The sequence below is a fragment of the Antechinus flavipes genome, chromosome 2 (assembly GCF_016432865.1).
Source record: "Antechinus flavipes isolate AdamAnt ecotype Samford, QLD, Australia chromosome 2, AdamAnt_v2, whole genome shotgun sequence".
Lineage (NCBI taxonomy): Eukaryota > Metazoa > Chordata > Mammalia > Dasyuromorphia > Dasyuridae > Antechinus > Antechinus flavipes.
In genome coordinates this window covers 342,068,895-342,083,237 of record NC_067399.1, presented here as the reverse complement: position 1 = coordinate 342,083,237, position 14,343 = coordinate 342,068,895, and the positions used below count along the sequence as shown (strand labels likewise).

General features: G+C 36.0%; 1 long non-coding RNA gene across 1 annotated transcript; it reads right to left on the bottom strand.

Annotated features, from left to right (window-relative positions):
- Positions 1–270: 270 nt before the first annotated feature.
- Positions 271–10,483, bottom strand: LOC127549687 (uncharacterized). Its single transcript, XR_007950690.1, has 2 exons — positions 8,050–10,483; positions 271–572 (listed from the first exon to the last, which is right to left on the bottom strand). It is a non-coding gene; the product is annotated as an uncharacterized LOC127549687 (long non-coding RNA).
- Between the last annotated feature and the right edge of the window lie 3,860 nt (positions 10,484–14,343).

Here is a 14,343-nt window from a genome sequence, read left to right as displayed (position 1 = left end):
TTATTTTGCTTGTTTATGTATATTTTTACAAGGGTTTTGTTTTTCTTTTTCTTCTTTTTGTAATAAGGGAGAAGGCAACTGAAAAAAGATTAAACAAAATTTTAAAAACCCAGGGGTTTGCCTTTTATTGGGCTCTAGTTGGTAGTAAATAGATAACACAGGGCCATACCATTATCCTTTCACCAGAGCTGCCCATTTTGATTTGGATAGTGTAAGATTGTGACGACCACACTAGCACCCAGGATACCCCAGAATCAGCCAGAGTCAGGATAAGCAAAAGTCTTTAATCTTTATTCTCAGTCTTTAGACGCAGGATTGAACAGAATGGAAGCAGAATCTCCGAGACCACCTTCTCCCTCGCCTACCACCAAGAGTGTGACCCTGGCTAGTCTTACTCCACCCCCTAGCCTCCCTCTATACACCAATCCTTGAGCCAGTACGGACAGTGGAAAGGACCATTTTCCAAGTATATAGCCATAGAGTATTGTCCAATCAGTAGTTAGCCTCAAGCACTCAGCAGTCCCGACTTCAGTGCATCAACCCAATAGAATCATCCCTCTACACAAGATGATCTGAAAAAACAGGACACAAGAGATTCTCACTGTTAAACAGAAATAGTATCAAGAATCTACTATGTGTCAGGTATTATATTCGATATTAGAATAAAATATGTCAAAATAATTACTACTTGCAAGATTAGGTCATAATGGAAAAGACAGCAAATACAAACATAGATGCATATATAACTAGATACAGAATAAATAAATAAATACCAAAAAGTCATTAAAATGTAATGAGACTCAGTAAAGAAAGTGATGTTTAAACTATATCTTGAAGTAATAGAAGGATTCTATGAGGTTAAAGAGAGAGTGGTTCCCAGCATGGAAGATAGCCAGGGCAAAAGCAGAAAGATGTGAGATAGAGTGTTAAGTATACAAAGAAAGAGTTATCTTCAAAAGACATATTGGAGCAGCTTATAAAGGACTTATAAATCTATAGAAAGGACTTTAGTGTTTATCCTAAAGGCACTAGGGAGCCCCTGGAAACCTTAGAGCAAAGGAATGGCAGGACCAGAAGGAAAATCTTAAGGAATATCAGTTTGAGACCAATGTGTAGAATGAAGTGGTGAGACCTGAGGAAAGCAAAACAGTCAGAAGGTAGCTGCTAGTATCCAGGTGAGAGGTGATGAGGGCCTGAACTAAGGGAACTGCTGTGTAAGTAGACAGAAGTCATCAGATAATGAGTTATTACAGAGGCAGAAAAGGCAAGAATCTGTGGGGAGAAGAGTGAGGTTATAAATCTAGGAGACTAGAAGGATGGTGGTGCTTTTGAGAGAAGTTTGGAAGGCAGCAAGGTCTTGGGGGGAAAGATGAGTTTTAAGCACATTGAGACTGAGATGTCTCTGGGACATTCATTAAGTTGTACTGTGTCGTATTCAAACTGGACCCTGAGGTATAACTTGCCCTTCATAAACAAGTTGTGTGACTTTGCCAGAGGCTGAGAACACCTAAAGCCTAGCTCCAATACTTTATCTCTTCCACTTATCCAAGGGCCCTACCTCTATGAGGATTTAGCTATTGAGGAAGTTTTGCTGAATTCACTAATGATTCTGAGAGATGTAGGTCTCTGGAGCAATTAATCCAGTAATAGGGCGCACTCTGTGGATAGAGGTCCTGAGCTGCAGAACAGGTATGTGGGAAATGGGGCAGACATGATTTTTATTTATACTAGTATCTAGATAGTGGCCATGGATTCTGGCCGAGCAACCTGGGACACATAGAAACCTCTTCCCAATTCGGAGAGTAATGACCAATGGAGGAATTTTGCTGGTTTCTCTGATTAAAAACAGTGTGTGATGGGAATGTTAGTGCCTACTAGAGATGTCATACACCCTCCACGGAACTGAATAATTGAGTCACTGCTCTTATAAGAATGGCAGAGACTGAGGACTGGATGTGTAGATCAGTGTCATGTTGTGGTAGACAGAAGGTTACTGTGCTGCTATTTCTGCCTAATAATGTTTCCCATGCTGACCAGAGCATCCACCTTTGAAAGATTGGTATGGCATGGTCCCATTTTTCAAGCTTCGTGATTATATTGGCTCTCTTCTACCGTCTCTGGGCAAAGTGCTCCCTTCACTGTAGCTGATACTTATTCAAAATATGGAACTGCAGCATCTTGTAAGTCCCTAGCAACTACCACCAAGAATTTTTGCAGTTCCTTGTGAGACTCTCTATGCCATTATCTCTGAGCAAGTCATCCATTTTATTGAGAATAAGGTCCAAGACTGGACCAGCAATCATCATATTTACTGAGTTTTTCATATCCCTGTCATTCTCAGGTGGCTGGTATCATTGAAAAATGAAATAAATTTTTAAACAATAATTTAAATATCATACCCAATTACATTGTTTATTGCTCCACAGACTACACTTGATCCATCAATGCTATCTCACAAAAATGAATGAGCCTTCCAAGTCCAAGGATTTCTTGGATCTGGCCATTAATCTGGTTTAATAAGAAAAGATTATCTTTGAGCATAGTCTCCATTAACTTCCTCCAACTATTTATATCTATGGGGTTTTGAGGTTTCTGCTCCCTTCTATGCAGATGTGTCAAACTCCAAGTTGACTGAACCAAGTTAAAATGTAATTGGGAAATGTTTATTAAAATATAATTGTAAAAGACAGCATAATATTAGTTTGTAGTTTTCTAAGTCAATATGCAGGGGTCCATTTCTATTTGAGTTTGACACCACTGTCTATAGAACTTCTGGAAGTATTTCAGATCCTACTTAGCTTGCAAATTATCTTTATCCTAGGACAATATGAATAATTCTTTTTTTATAAGGGCTTTAGAAAAAGAATTATTGAGAGATGCTTTGTTATAATATAAATGAGGCAGAATGATCTTTTTTATAATTATAATAAATGGAAGCTCATCAAGAACAAAAAGGGATCCTTTAGAATGCCTTGATGGTAATTTCTCAATTCACAATTCAGCAGGCTCAACAGAGATTAACACAGTGGATATTTTGGAAGGAATATAAATTGAACTGGCTAAAATATTTATGGAAGTGTTCATCAAGAAAGCAGTCCAATACATACATATTATGAAGAATGATAAAAGATAAACCTCAGAAAAGCCTGTTAATCACTAAAGTTGACTTGTTTACTTATACAATAATTCCAATGAAATATGATCAAGTATTCCCTAAAAAAAATATTACTTTAACAATTAGCAAAGGATTATTAGAGTAAAAATGACCTGCAGTCTCATGCATCTCTATGTAATTATCTTAAAGACATTTTTTTAATTTGAAAAGAATACATGCCTAGTGAAAATAATAAATAGGACTGGGTTCTTAATTCAGAATATATCATGGAAGGCAACTATTGGCACAGTGGGCCTGGAGTCAAGAAGTCGAGGGTTCAAGTGTCACCTCAGATACACACTAACTGTGAGCAATTCACTTAACTTGTTTGTCCCAGTTTCCTCATCTTTAAAACAGTGTCTACAATAGCATCTACCTCCCAGGGTTGTTGCAAAGATCAAATGAAATATTTGGAAGGAGTTTAGCACATAATTTCTAAGATTCATAAGATCATAAATTTAGAGGGATTTTAGAGATCTTCTAGTCCAACTCTATCTTATAGATGAGGAAAATGATCACACAGTTTTAATAAGTGACAGAATTGGATTCAAACTGAGGTCCTCTAATTTCAAACTCAGTACACTTCTCTCTCTATTACACTATCTGTCCCTGTGTCCCAACAATGACTGAGTTAATCCAGTGAAATACTGAAATAGTAGTCCCCTGCTCTAATCAAGTTTCTTCAGGAAACTAGACAGTTATCTATGTTACATTGTTTAGAAAGGTGGGGGATAATTTCAGTCACAAAGCCATTGAAAGTGAATTGCTCATTAGTTCCCTTGAAATTCTGGACCATTTGTTTTTCCATATGAACTTTGTTGTTATTTTTTCTAAGTCATTAAAATAGTTTTTTGGGAGTCTGATTGGTATAGCGCTAAATAAATAGATTAGTTTAGGTAGTATTATCATCTTTATTATATTTGCTTGCCCTATTCAGGAGCATTTAATATTTTTCCAATTTGTTAGATATGATTTTATTTGTGTGGAAAGTGTTTTGTAGTTTTGCTCATATACTTCCTGACTTTCCCTTGGCAGATAGATTCCCAAATATTTTATACTATTGGTAGTTACTTTAAATGGAATTTCTCTTTGTAATTCTAACTGTTGGATTTTATTAGTGATATATAGGAATGCTGATGACTTATGTGGGTTTATTTTGTATCCTGCAACTTTGCTAAAAGTATGGATTATTTCCAATGGCTTTTTAGTACAATCTCTGGGGTTCTCTAAGTATACCATCATATTATCAACAAAGAGTGATAATTTGGTTTCCTCATTACCTACTCTAATTCCTTTGATCTCTTTCTCAACACTTATTGCTGAAGCTAGCATTTCTAATACAATATTGAATGGTAATGGTGATAGTGAGCAATCTTGTTTCACTTTTGATCTTATTGGGAATGGTTCCAGTTTATCCCCATTACATATGATGCTTAAAACTGATGGTTTTAAATAGATTACTGATTATTTTAAGGAAATGTCCATTTATTGCTATACTCTCAAGTGTTTTTAATAGGAATGGATGTTGGATTTTATCAAATGCTTTTTCTGCATCTATTGAGAAGATCATATAGTTTTTGTTAATTTGGTTATTGATATGATCAATTATACTAATAATTTTCCTGATATTGAACCAGCCCCGCATTCCTGGTATAAATCCTACTTGATCATTATACTGGGAATGATTTTCTATATTCTTTTTGCTAACACTTTATTTAAGATTTTAGCATCAATATTCATTAGGGAGATTGGTCTATAATTTTCTTTCTCTTTTTTTCACCCTACCTGGTTTAGGTATCAGTACCATGTCTGTGTCATAAAAGGAATTTGGTAGGATTCCTTCATTTCTTATTTTTTCAAATAGTTTATATAGCATTGGAGTTAATTGTTCTTTAAATGTTTGGTAGAATTCACATGTAAATGCATCTGGTCCTGGGGTTTTTTCTTAGGGAGTTGATTAATAGCTTGTTCAATTTCTTTTTCTGAAATGGGACTATTTAAGCAATTTACTTCCTCCTCTGTTAAGTTGGGAAGCCTATATTTTTGGAAGTAGTCATCCATTTCACATAGGTTATCAAATTTATTGGCATAAAGTTGGGCAAATTAAGTCCTTATCACTGCTCTAATTTCCTCTTCATGGTGGAAAATTCTCCTTTTTCATTTTTAAGACTAACAATTTGATTTTCCACTTTCCTTTTTCTAATCAGATTTACCAAAGGTTTATGTAGTTTACTGTTTTTTTCATAAAACCAACTCTTAGTTTTATTTATTAATTCAATAGTTTTTTTTTTTACTTTCAATATTATTAATTTCTCCTTTTAATTTTAGAATTTCAAATTTAGTATTTGATTGAGGGTTTTTAATTTGGTCTTTTTCAATCAAGCCATTCTCCAATTGATAAATGGTCAAAGGATATGAACAGACAATTTTCAGATGAAGAAATTGAAACTATTACCACTCACATGAAAGAGTGTTCCAAATCACTATTGATCAGAGAAATGCAAATTAAGACAACTCTGAGATATCACTACACACCTGTCAGAGTGGCTAGGATGACAGGAAAAAATAATGATGAATGTTGGAGGGGATGCGGGAAAACGGGGACACTGATACATTGTTGGTGGAGTTGTGAACGAATCCAGCCATTCTGGAGAGCAATCTGGAATTATGCCCAAAAAGTTATCAAACTGTGCATACCCTTTGATCCAGCAATGTTTCTATTGGGCTTATACCCCAAAGAGATACTAAAAAAGGGAAAGGGACCTGTATGTGCCAAAATGTTTGTAGCAGCCCTGTTTGTAGTGGCTAGAAACTGGAAAATGAATGGATGCCCATCAATTGGAGAATGGCTGCGTAAATTGTGGTATATGAATGTTATGGAATATTATTGCTCTGTAAGGAATGACCAGCAGAATGAATACAGAGAGGCTTGGAGAGACCTACACGGACTGATGCTAAGTGAGATGAGCAGAACCAGGAGATCATTATACACTTCGACAACGATATTGTATGAGGATGTATTCTGATGGAAGTGGATTTCTCTGACAAAGAGACTTAACTGAGTTTCATTGGATAAATGATGGACAGAAACAGCTACACCCAAAGAAGGAACACTGGGAAATGAATGTGAACTATTTGATTTTTGATTTTCTTCCTGAGTTATTTTTACCTTCTGAATCCAATTCTCCCTGTGCAGCGGGAGAACTGTTCGGTTCTGCAAATATGTATTGTATCTAGGATATACTGCAACATATTTAACATATATAGGACTGCTTGCCATCTTGGGGGGGGGGGAGGGAGGGAGGGGAAAAAACGAAACATAAGTGATTGCAAGGGATAATGCTGTGTAAAAATTATCCTGGAATGGATTCTGGCAATACAAAGTTATTATTAAATAAAATTAAATTAAAAAAAATTTGGTCTTTTTCTAGCTTTTTAAGTTGCAAACCCAATTCATTGATCTTCTCTTTCTCTGTTTTATTCAAGTAATCCTCTAAAGATATAAAATTTCCCCTTATTACTGCTTTGACTGCATCCCACAAATTTTGGTATGATGTCTTATCTTTGTCATTTTCTTGGATGAAATTATTAATTGGGTCTATAATTTGCTGTTTCACCCAATCATTCTTTAAGATGAGATTATTTAGTTTCCAATTACTTTTTGGTCTATTTACCCCTAGCTTTTTGTTGAATGTATATTTTATTGCATCGTGATCTGAAAAGAATGCATTTGCTATTTCTACCTTCCTGCATTTAATTTTGAGGTCTTTATGTCTTAATTTTTGTATAGGTTTTTGTATAGGTTCCATGAACTGCTGAGAAAAAAAAGTATAATCCTTTCTGTCTCTATTCAGTTTTCTCCAAAGATCTATCATACCTAATTTTTCTAATATTCTATTTACCTCTTTAATTTCTTTCTTATTTGTTTTGTGGTTTGATTTATCTAATTCTGAGAGTTCAAGGTTGAGATCTCCCACTATTATAGTTTTGCTGTCTATTTCTTCTTGCAACTCTCTTAACTTCTCCTTTAGGAAGTTAGATGCTATACCACTTGATGCATATATGTTTTGTATTGATATTGCTTCATTGTCTATGCTACCCTTTAGCAAGATATAGTTTCCTTCCTTATCTCTTTTAATTAGATCAACTTTTGCTTTAGCTTGATCTGAGATAAGGATGGATACCCTTGCTTTTTTTACTTCACCTGAGCATAATAGATACTGCTCCAGCCTTTTACCTTTACTTTGTATGTATCTCCTTGCTTTAAATGTGTTTCCTATAAACAACATATTGTAGGGTTCTGGCTTTTGATCCAGTCTGCTATCCGCTTCCACTTTATGGAAGAGTTCATCCCATTCACATTTATGGTTAAAATGACTAATTCTATATTTCCTGGCATTTTATTATCCCCAGATTATTCCTTTCTTTTTCTTACCCCTCTTTTATCCCCCTTCCCCAGTATTAAATTTATGGGTACCACTTGCCTCATGCAGCTCTCTCTTTAGAATCCCTCTCCCTCCCTTTGAATTCCTTCCCCTTCTTGTACCTTTCCCTTATTACTCTTTTTCTTTTCCCTTTTCCTCTCCCACTTTTTAATGAGGTAAGAGAAGTTTCTCTGTAAACCAAATATGACAATTATTTTCTCTTTGAGCCAAATCTGATGAGAGTAAGATTCACACAATGTTCCTCTCCCTCCCTAAATTCCCTCAGATATGATAGGTTTCCTTTGCCTCTTCCTAGGATGTAGTTTCCCTCTTTTTATCTCCCCTTTTCCCTTTTTCTGACTCTTTCCATTTCTACTTCTCTTTTTTATGTTATATCAGTAAAATCAAATTATACATGTACTCTTTATGTATATTTATAACAGAAATACAGTTCTCAAGAGTTCTTTTTACCTTTTTCTGCTTCTCTTGAGTCTTATAGTTGAAGATCAAATTTTTTGTTTAGTTCTGGTTTTTTCCTTAGAAACAAATGGAATTCATCAGTTTCATTAAATGTCCATCTTCTTCCCTGGAAGAAAATGCTCAGCTTAGCTAGGTAGTTTATTCTTGTCTGCATTCCAAGTTCTTTTGCCTTATGGAATATCAGATTCCAGCCCCTTCAATCTTTTAATGTGGAAGCAGCTATCTTGAGTGATCCTTATTGTGGCAACTCAGTATTTGAATTGTTTTTTTCTGGCTGCTTGTAATATTTTTTTATTTAGTCTGATAGTTCTGAAATTTAGCCACAATATTCCTTGGAGTTTTTATTTTAGTGTCTTTTTCAGAAGGTGTTCGATGAATTCTTTCAATGCCTAATTTACCTTGTGATTCTATTACATCCGGGCAGTTCTCTTTGATGATTTCCTGTAAAATAGTATCTAGGCTCTTTTTTTCATTATAATTTTCAGGAAGTCTAATAAATCTCAGATTATCTCTCCTAGGTCTTCTTTCCAGGTCTGTTTTTCCAAGTAAATATTTCACATTTTTTCCTATTTTTTTGGTTTTGCTTTACTGATTCTTGATGTCTCAACAAATCATTCATTTCTAATTGTTCAGTTCTGATTTTTGATGAGTTATTTTCTTCATTAGCTTTTTAAAATTCTTTTTGCATATGTCCAATTGAGTTTTTAAATGAATTGTTTTACTCTATGGAATTTTTTTCCATTTCACTAATTTTTTTTTTTTTTTTACTGAGTTAGTTTCTTTTTCCAATTCATAAATTCTACTTTCTTGGGAGTTCTTTATTTTTTCCAATTCACAAATCCTACTTCCTGGGAGTTCTTTACCTTTTCCAATTAACAAATTCTGTTTTCCTGCACTCCCTAGGAGTTCTTTACCTTTTTCAATTCACATTTCAGGAACTTGTTTTCTTTTTCCACTTTATTAAATTTTTCTTTAAGTGAGTTAAAAGTCTTTTCTGTACTCTCTCACATAGCTTTTCTTTCCTCATTTTTCTTCTAGCTCTCTTTTAATATTTTTTTATAGTTTCTTCTAAGACAGCCTTGTGTGATGGGGATCAGGTTACATTCCCCTTTGGGATTTTGTCTGGAGACTGTCTGCTATTAATCCTCTTTCTCTATGGAAGCTATTGGTGGTCTGTTTGGCTTTTTTATTCATTTTTTTAAAAAACCCTTGTGCTCTACCTTCAGGGCAAGGAGATTACCAACTTCCTCTGCAGAGCAGGGACAGATATATAGATAGTAGCTGTCCTGCAAACAGGCTGCAAAGAGTGGCCAAGCTGCGGAAATATTCTGGGAAAAGCTCCACACTGGAAGTGTCTCTGCCCTGTATTGCATGGACTGAGCTGGGGAGATGCCCTACTAAGAACCCCACAGTGTGGATTAGTGACTGCCCTAGGGCTAGAGGCTGAGCAGTGAAAGTCACTGCTCCAAGAAGAACCCCTCCATGGGGATTAGCAATTGCCCTGGGAAGAGCCCACACCTCACTGGAATTCCTGGGGAGCGCAGTTGTACTGCAGAAGTTCTATTACCCAGGTCGACCCTCCCCTCCACCCATGCAGATTAGAGACTGCCCCATGTAAGCCCCATTCCCCTGCGGATTTGTGATTGTGCTATAGAATGTGGCTGCATAGCTGTGCTGTGGTCTGTGCTGAGTCACTCACTTAAGGTGCTGTGTGTGTTTAGCCAGATCCTGTTAGATTCTGGCATCTTTTGGAGTACACTCTACCTTTGGCTTTAATTTCTCTTCTGGTCTACTGCTTTGCAACCAAAGCAGAGCATCCAATCTGTGGTAAAGTCCTCCTTGTAAATTTTCCAGACACAAGAGACCCCCCTGCCCCAATCCGCTCAGTATGCTAGCCTCTCCTATCTCCCTGCTTGCGCTGGCTTGCTCCTGCCACTCAGGATAAATCTTTTCTGGTTATCTTCTAGATTATCTTCGGCTGGTAAGTTGTTGTACTTCCAATCTTTGTGAATTTTACCAGTCAAGTGCTATTTTTGAGGCTGAATTTGATAATTAATAGTAGGGTATGAAAGGAGTTTAGAATGTTGCATGTGTTTTCTCTGTCATCTTGGCTCTGCTCCCAAAAGTGAATTGTTGAAGCAGGTAGATAGCACACTGGATAGAGCATCAGCCTTGGAATTAGAGGACCTGAGCTCTGTAGGAACTTTCTAACTGCAGGACTCTGGGCAAGTCACTCAATTAAAAATGCCTCTCAAAAAAATGAAAAAAAAATGAACTGTCTATAATTTTCAGTATAACAAAGAGGAAAAGCAAAGAAGAAAAAATTACTAGGTTTTTCCATTTGGTTAAATCAATAAGCAAAAATGTAATAAATGCAGACCATGTTCCAGGCACTGTACTATGTGATGGGAATAGAAAGACAAAAGTAAACCAGTTCCTCATCACAGGTTGCTTATATTCTCATTTCATTTCAGCAAAATTTCTGTTGCATGAATTTGATGAAGTCAGGGAACCAAAATGATGAAGTGCAAATGATGAGATGTGAGAATTGGGGTGGGAGATCCCTCTAATTGCACAGGTCCTATGCAAAAGAATTCACAAACCTGAAATCTGTGGCAAAAAGGAATTTATTGGCACTGAGAAGCCAGCTTGCTAGGAAGACAGACTTCTTAGTGGGCAAGGAATATAGCAAAGGTGGGTTATACTGAGAAGATATCTTCAACAGTAAGAAAAGTCCTGTTTAGGACATCTGCGAAGATTCAAGGTTCAGAGTTGTCTTTTATTAGCCATCTGAAGCTTGGGGCTTCAATTCACAATTGGATGAGATTCACTCAATGTTGACAATGTCCCAAGCCTAGATCTCCAAGTGAAAAGAGAATACTTATTTTGGGAATTGAGCTACTGTGAGTAGTTCCAAACTAATCTTCAATTCAATAGAGGGTGTGACCATGGCCAAGATCTCCAATTGAATGAGACCACCCAACTGGGCTCCCCGAAGGTGGGCCTTCTCCAGAGGAGAGCCTGAGACCCAAGAAACTCCCCTGAGAGGGGGGACAGCCCCAGGGCTCACCCCAAAGATCACTTCCCTCCAAAAAAGGTCTCATTTCACATCAAATTCACATGAAAGGATTAAAAGGTTTTGCTGAGTCTGTTTTCAAGATCTAGTTTAACAGTGAGGTTTTGAGCTTTTTCAACACAAAAAGAAAACAGACAAGAAATTCTAACTACTGAATGGACTGAGCAGCAGTAAACTGCAATTACAAATGTTCCTTCAGACAATCCAGACTCAAGCAGGAACACTCTCCTACACTACAATTCAACTACAATTTACTGGAGGGAAATGGTCCTCATATAGGCATTCCTATAATGGGGACGGATACATAGAACAGGAACGAGTGGAAGTATGGTCATACTTTGAACTTACAACTTTCATACTATTGAACTTTTAACATACTTTTCAACTAAGCTTTCTTCTTATTCCTTCCCTCACTCCATGAATAATTTTCTCAGTTATCTATCTAATAACATCTTCCTTTTTAAAATTTGTATCATTTTTATTATTATTACCTGATTATTATATATATAGATATATAGATATAGATATAGATAGATATAAGAGAAAAAATAGAACAGTTTGTTTTTAAAATGTTTTTCTTCATTTTTAATTTTTTTTTTTATTATTGCTTTTTATGTACAAGATATATGCATGGGTAATTTTTCAGCATTGACCCTTGTAAAACCTTCTGTTCCAACTTTTCCCTTCCTTCCCCTCACCCCCTTCCCTAGATGGCAGGTAGACCAATGCATGTTAAATATGTTAAAGTATATGTTAAATACAATATGTGTATACATATCCGTACAGTTATTTTGCTGCACAAGAAAAATCGAACTTAAAAATAAGGTAAAAATAATGTGAGAAGGAAATCAAAAAATGCAAGTGGGTAAAAACAGAGGGAGTGGAAACGCTATGTTGTGGTTCATACTCATTTCCATAGTTCTTTCGCTGGGTGTAGCTGGTTCAATTCATGACTGCTCTATTGGAACTGATTTGGTTCATCTCATTGTTGAAGAGAGCCATGTCCATCAGAATTGATCATCATACAGTTGTTGTTGAAGTATATAATGATCTCCTGGTCCTGCTCATTTCACTTAGCATCAATTCATGTAAGCCTCTCCAGGCCTTTCTGAAGTTCTCCTGCCGGTCATTTCTTACAGAACAACAATATTCCATGGCATTCATATATTACAACTTATTTAGCCATTCTCCAATTAATGGGCATCCATTCAATTTCCAGTTTCTAGCCATTACAAAAAGGGATGCTGTGATGTTCTCTTTTCTCAAATATAATTGTTCTCTGGGAGCAGGTTTCTTGGGGGGCTTCTAGGAGGCAGCCTTAGGTTCAGTTCAAAGTAATAATCACCTCAAATGCAGCCAGCTATTAAAAGTTCAGATCCTTTATTGTTAGTTTTCTTAGAGGCCTATGTCTCTCTTTTGTTCCAAGAGCTTCTGTTGCTAGTCCTTTGTCTCTTCCAACTTCAGCCTCTCTTCTCCCGAATCCTTCTTTCTGCCCAACTGAATCTTGCTTCTCAATCTCTCTCCAAGACTCCTGACTGAGGCTCGTCCTTTTATGTGCTTTTTTAGAGGTGTGAACTCAAAGGTTGACTCCTCCTCTGAGAGTGGGATTGTGGGAACTGTGACTTGTAAATCTCCTCCACTGAACTTATGAATCTCCTGGACTTGTGAATCTTGTAGAACTCCAAATGAATACTAAATACATTAGTGAACCAGAGAACCGCTAAGCACGATGCTAAAATTAGACAACTGACTTAGTGCTTTGTAAGAATCTCTAACAGGATGCCACAAACATTTTTGTACATATAGGTCCCTTTCCCTTCTTTACTATCTCTTTGAGGTATACATCCAGTAGAAACACTGCTGGATCAAAGGGTATGTACAGTTTGATAACTTTTTGAGTATAGTTCCAAATTGCTCTCCATAATGGTTGGACGCATTCACAATTCCATCAACAATTCATCAGTGTCCCAGTTTTCCCACATCCCCTCCAACATTCAGCATTATCTTTTCTTGTCATTCTAGCCAATCTGACAGGTGTGTCTTAATTTGCATTTCTTTGATTAATAATGATTTGGAGCATCTTTTCATGTGGCTAGAAATAGTTTCTATTTCTATTTCTTCATCCGAAAATTGTCTGTTCATATCTCTGACCATTTATCAATTGGAGAATGGCTTGATTTCTTATAAATCAGAGTCAATTCTCTACATATTTTGGAAATGAGGCCTTAATTAGAACCTTTGACTGTAAAAATATTTTCCCAGTTTATTGCTTCCCTCCTAATTTTGTCTGCATTACTTTTGTTTGTATAAAAGCTTTTCAATTTGATATAATCAAAATTTTCTATTTTGTGATGAATAATGATCTCTAGTTCATCTTTGGTCACAATTCCTTCCTCTTCCACAGGTCTGAGACGTAAACTATTCTATGTTCTTCTAATTTATTTACAATTTCATTCTTTTTACCTAGATCATGAACCCATATTGACTTTATCTTGGTGTATGGTGTTAAGTGTGGGTTATCTTATCTCAATGAATTCTTATCTCAAAAGCCGGGATCTTTAGGTTTTTCAAACACTAGGTTGCTATAGTTATTGACTATTTTGTCCTGTGAACCTAACCTATTCCACTGATCAACTAGTCTATTTCTTAGCCAATACCAAATGGTTTTGGTGACCACTGCTTTATAATATAGTTTTAGATCTGGTACAGCTAGGCCACCTTCATTTGATTTTTTTTCATTAGTTCCCTTGAAAGTCTTGATCTTTTGTTCTTCCAGATGAATTTTGTTATTTATTTTTAGGTCAGTAAAATAGTTTTTGGGGAGTCTGATTGGCATAGCACTAAATAAATAGATTAGTTTAGATAGTGTTGTCATCGTTATTATATTCACTCGGCCTATCCAACACCACTTATTATTTTTCTAATTGGTTAGATCTGACTTTATTTTTGTGGAAAGTGTTTTGTAGTTTTGCTCATATAGTTCCTAACTTTCCCTTGGCAGATAGATTCCCAAATATTTTATACTAGTGGCAGTTATTTTAAATGGAATTTCTCTTTGTATCTCTAACTGTTGGATTTTGTTAGTGATATATAAGAATGCTGATGATTTATATGAGTTTTGTATCCTGCAACTTTGCTAAAGGTGTGAATTATTTCCAATAGCTTTTTAGTAGAATCTCTGGGCTTCTCTAAGTATACCATCAATCAGC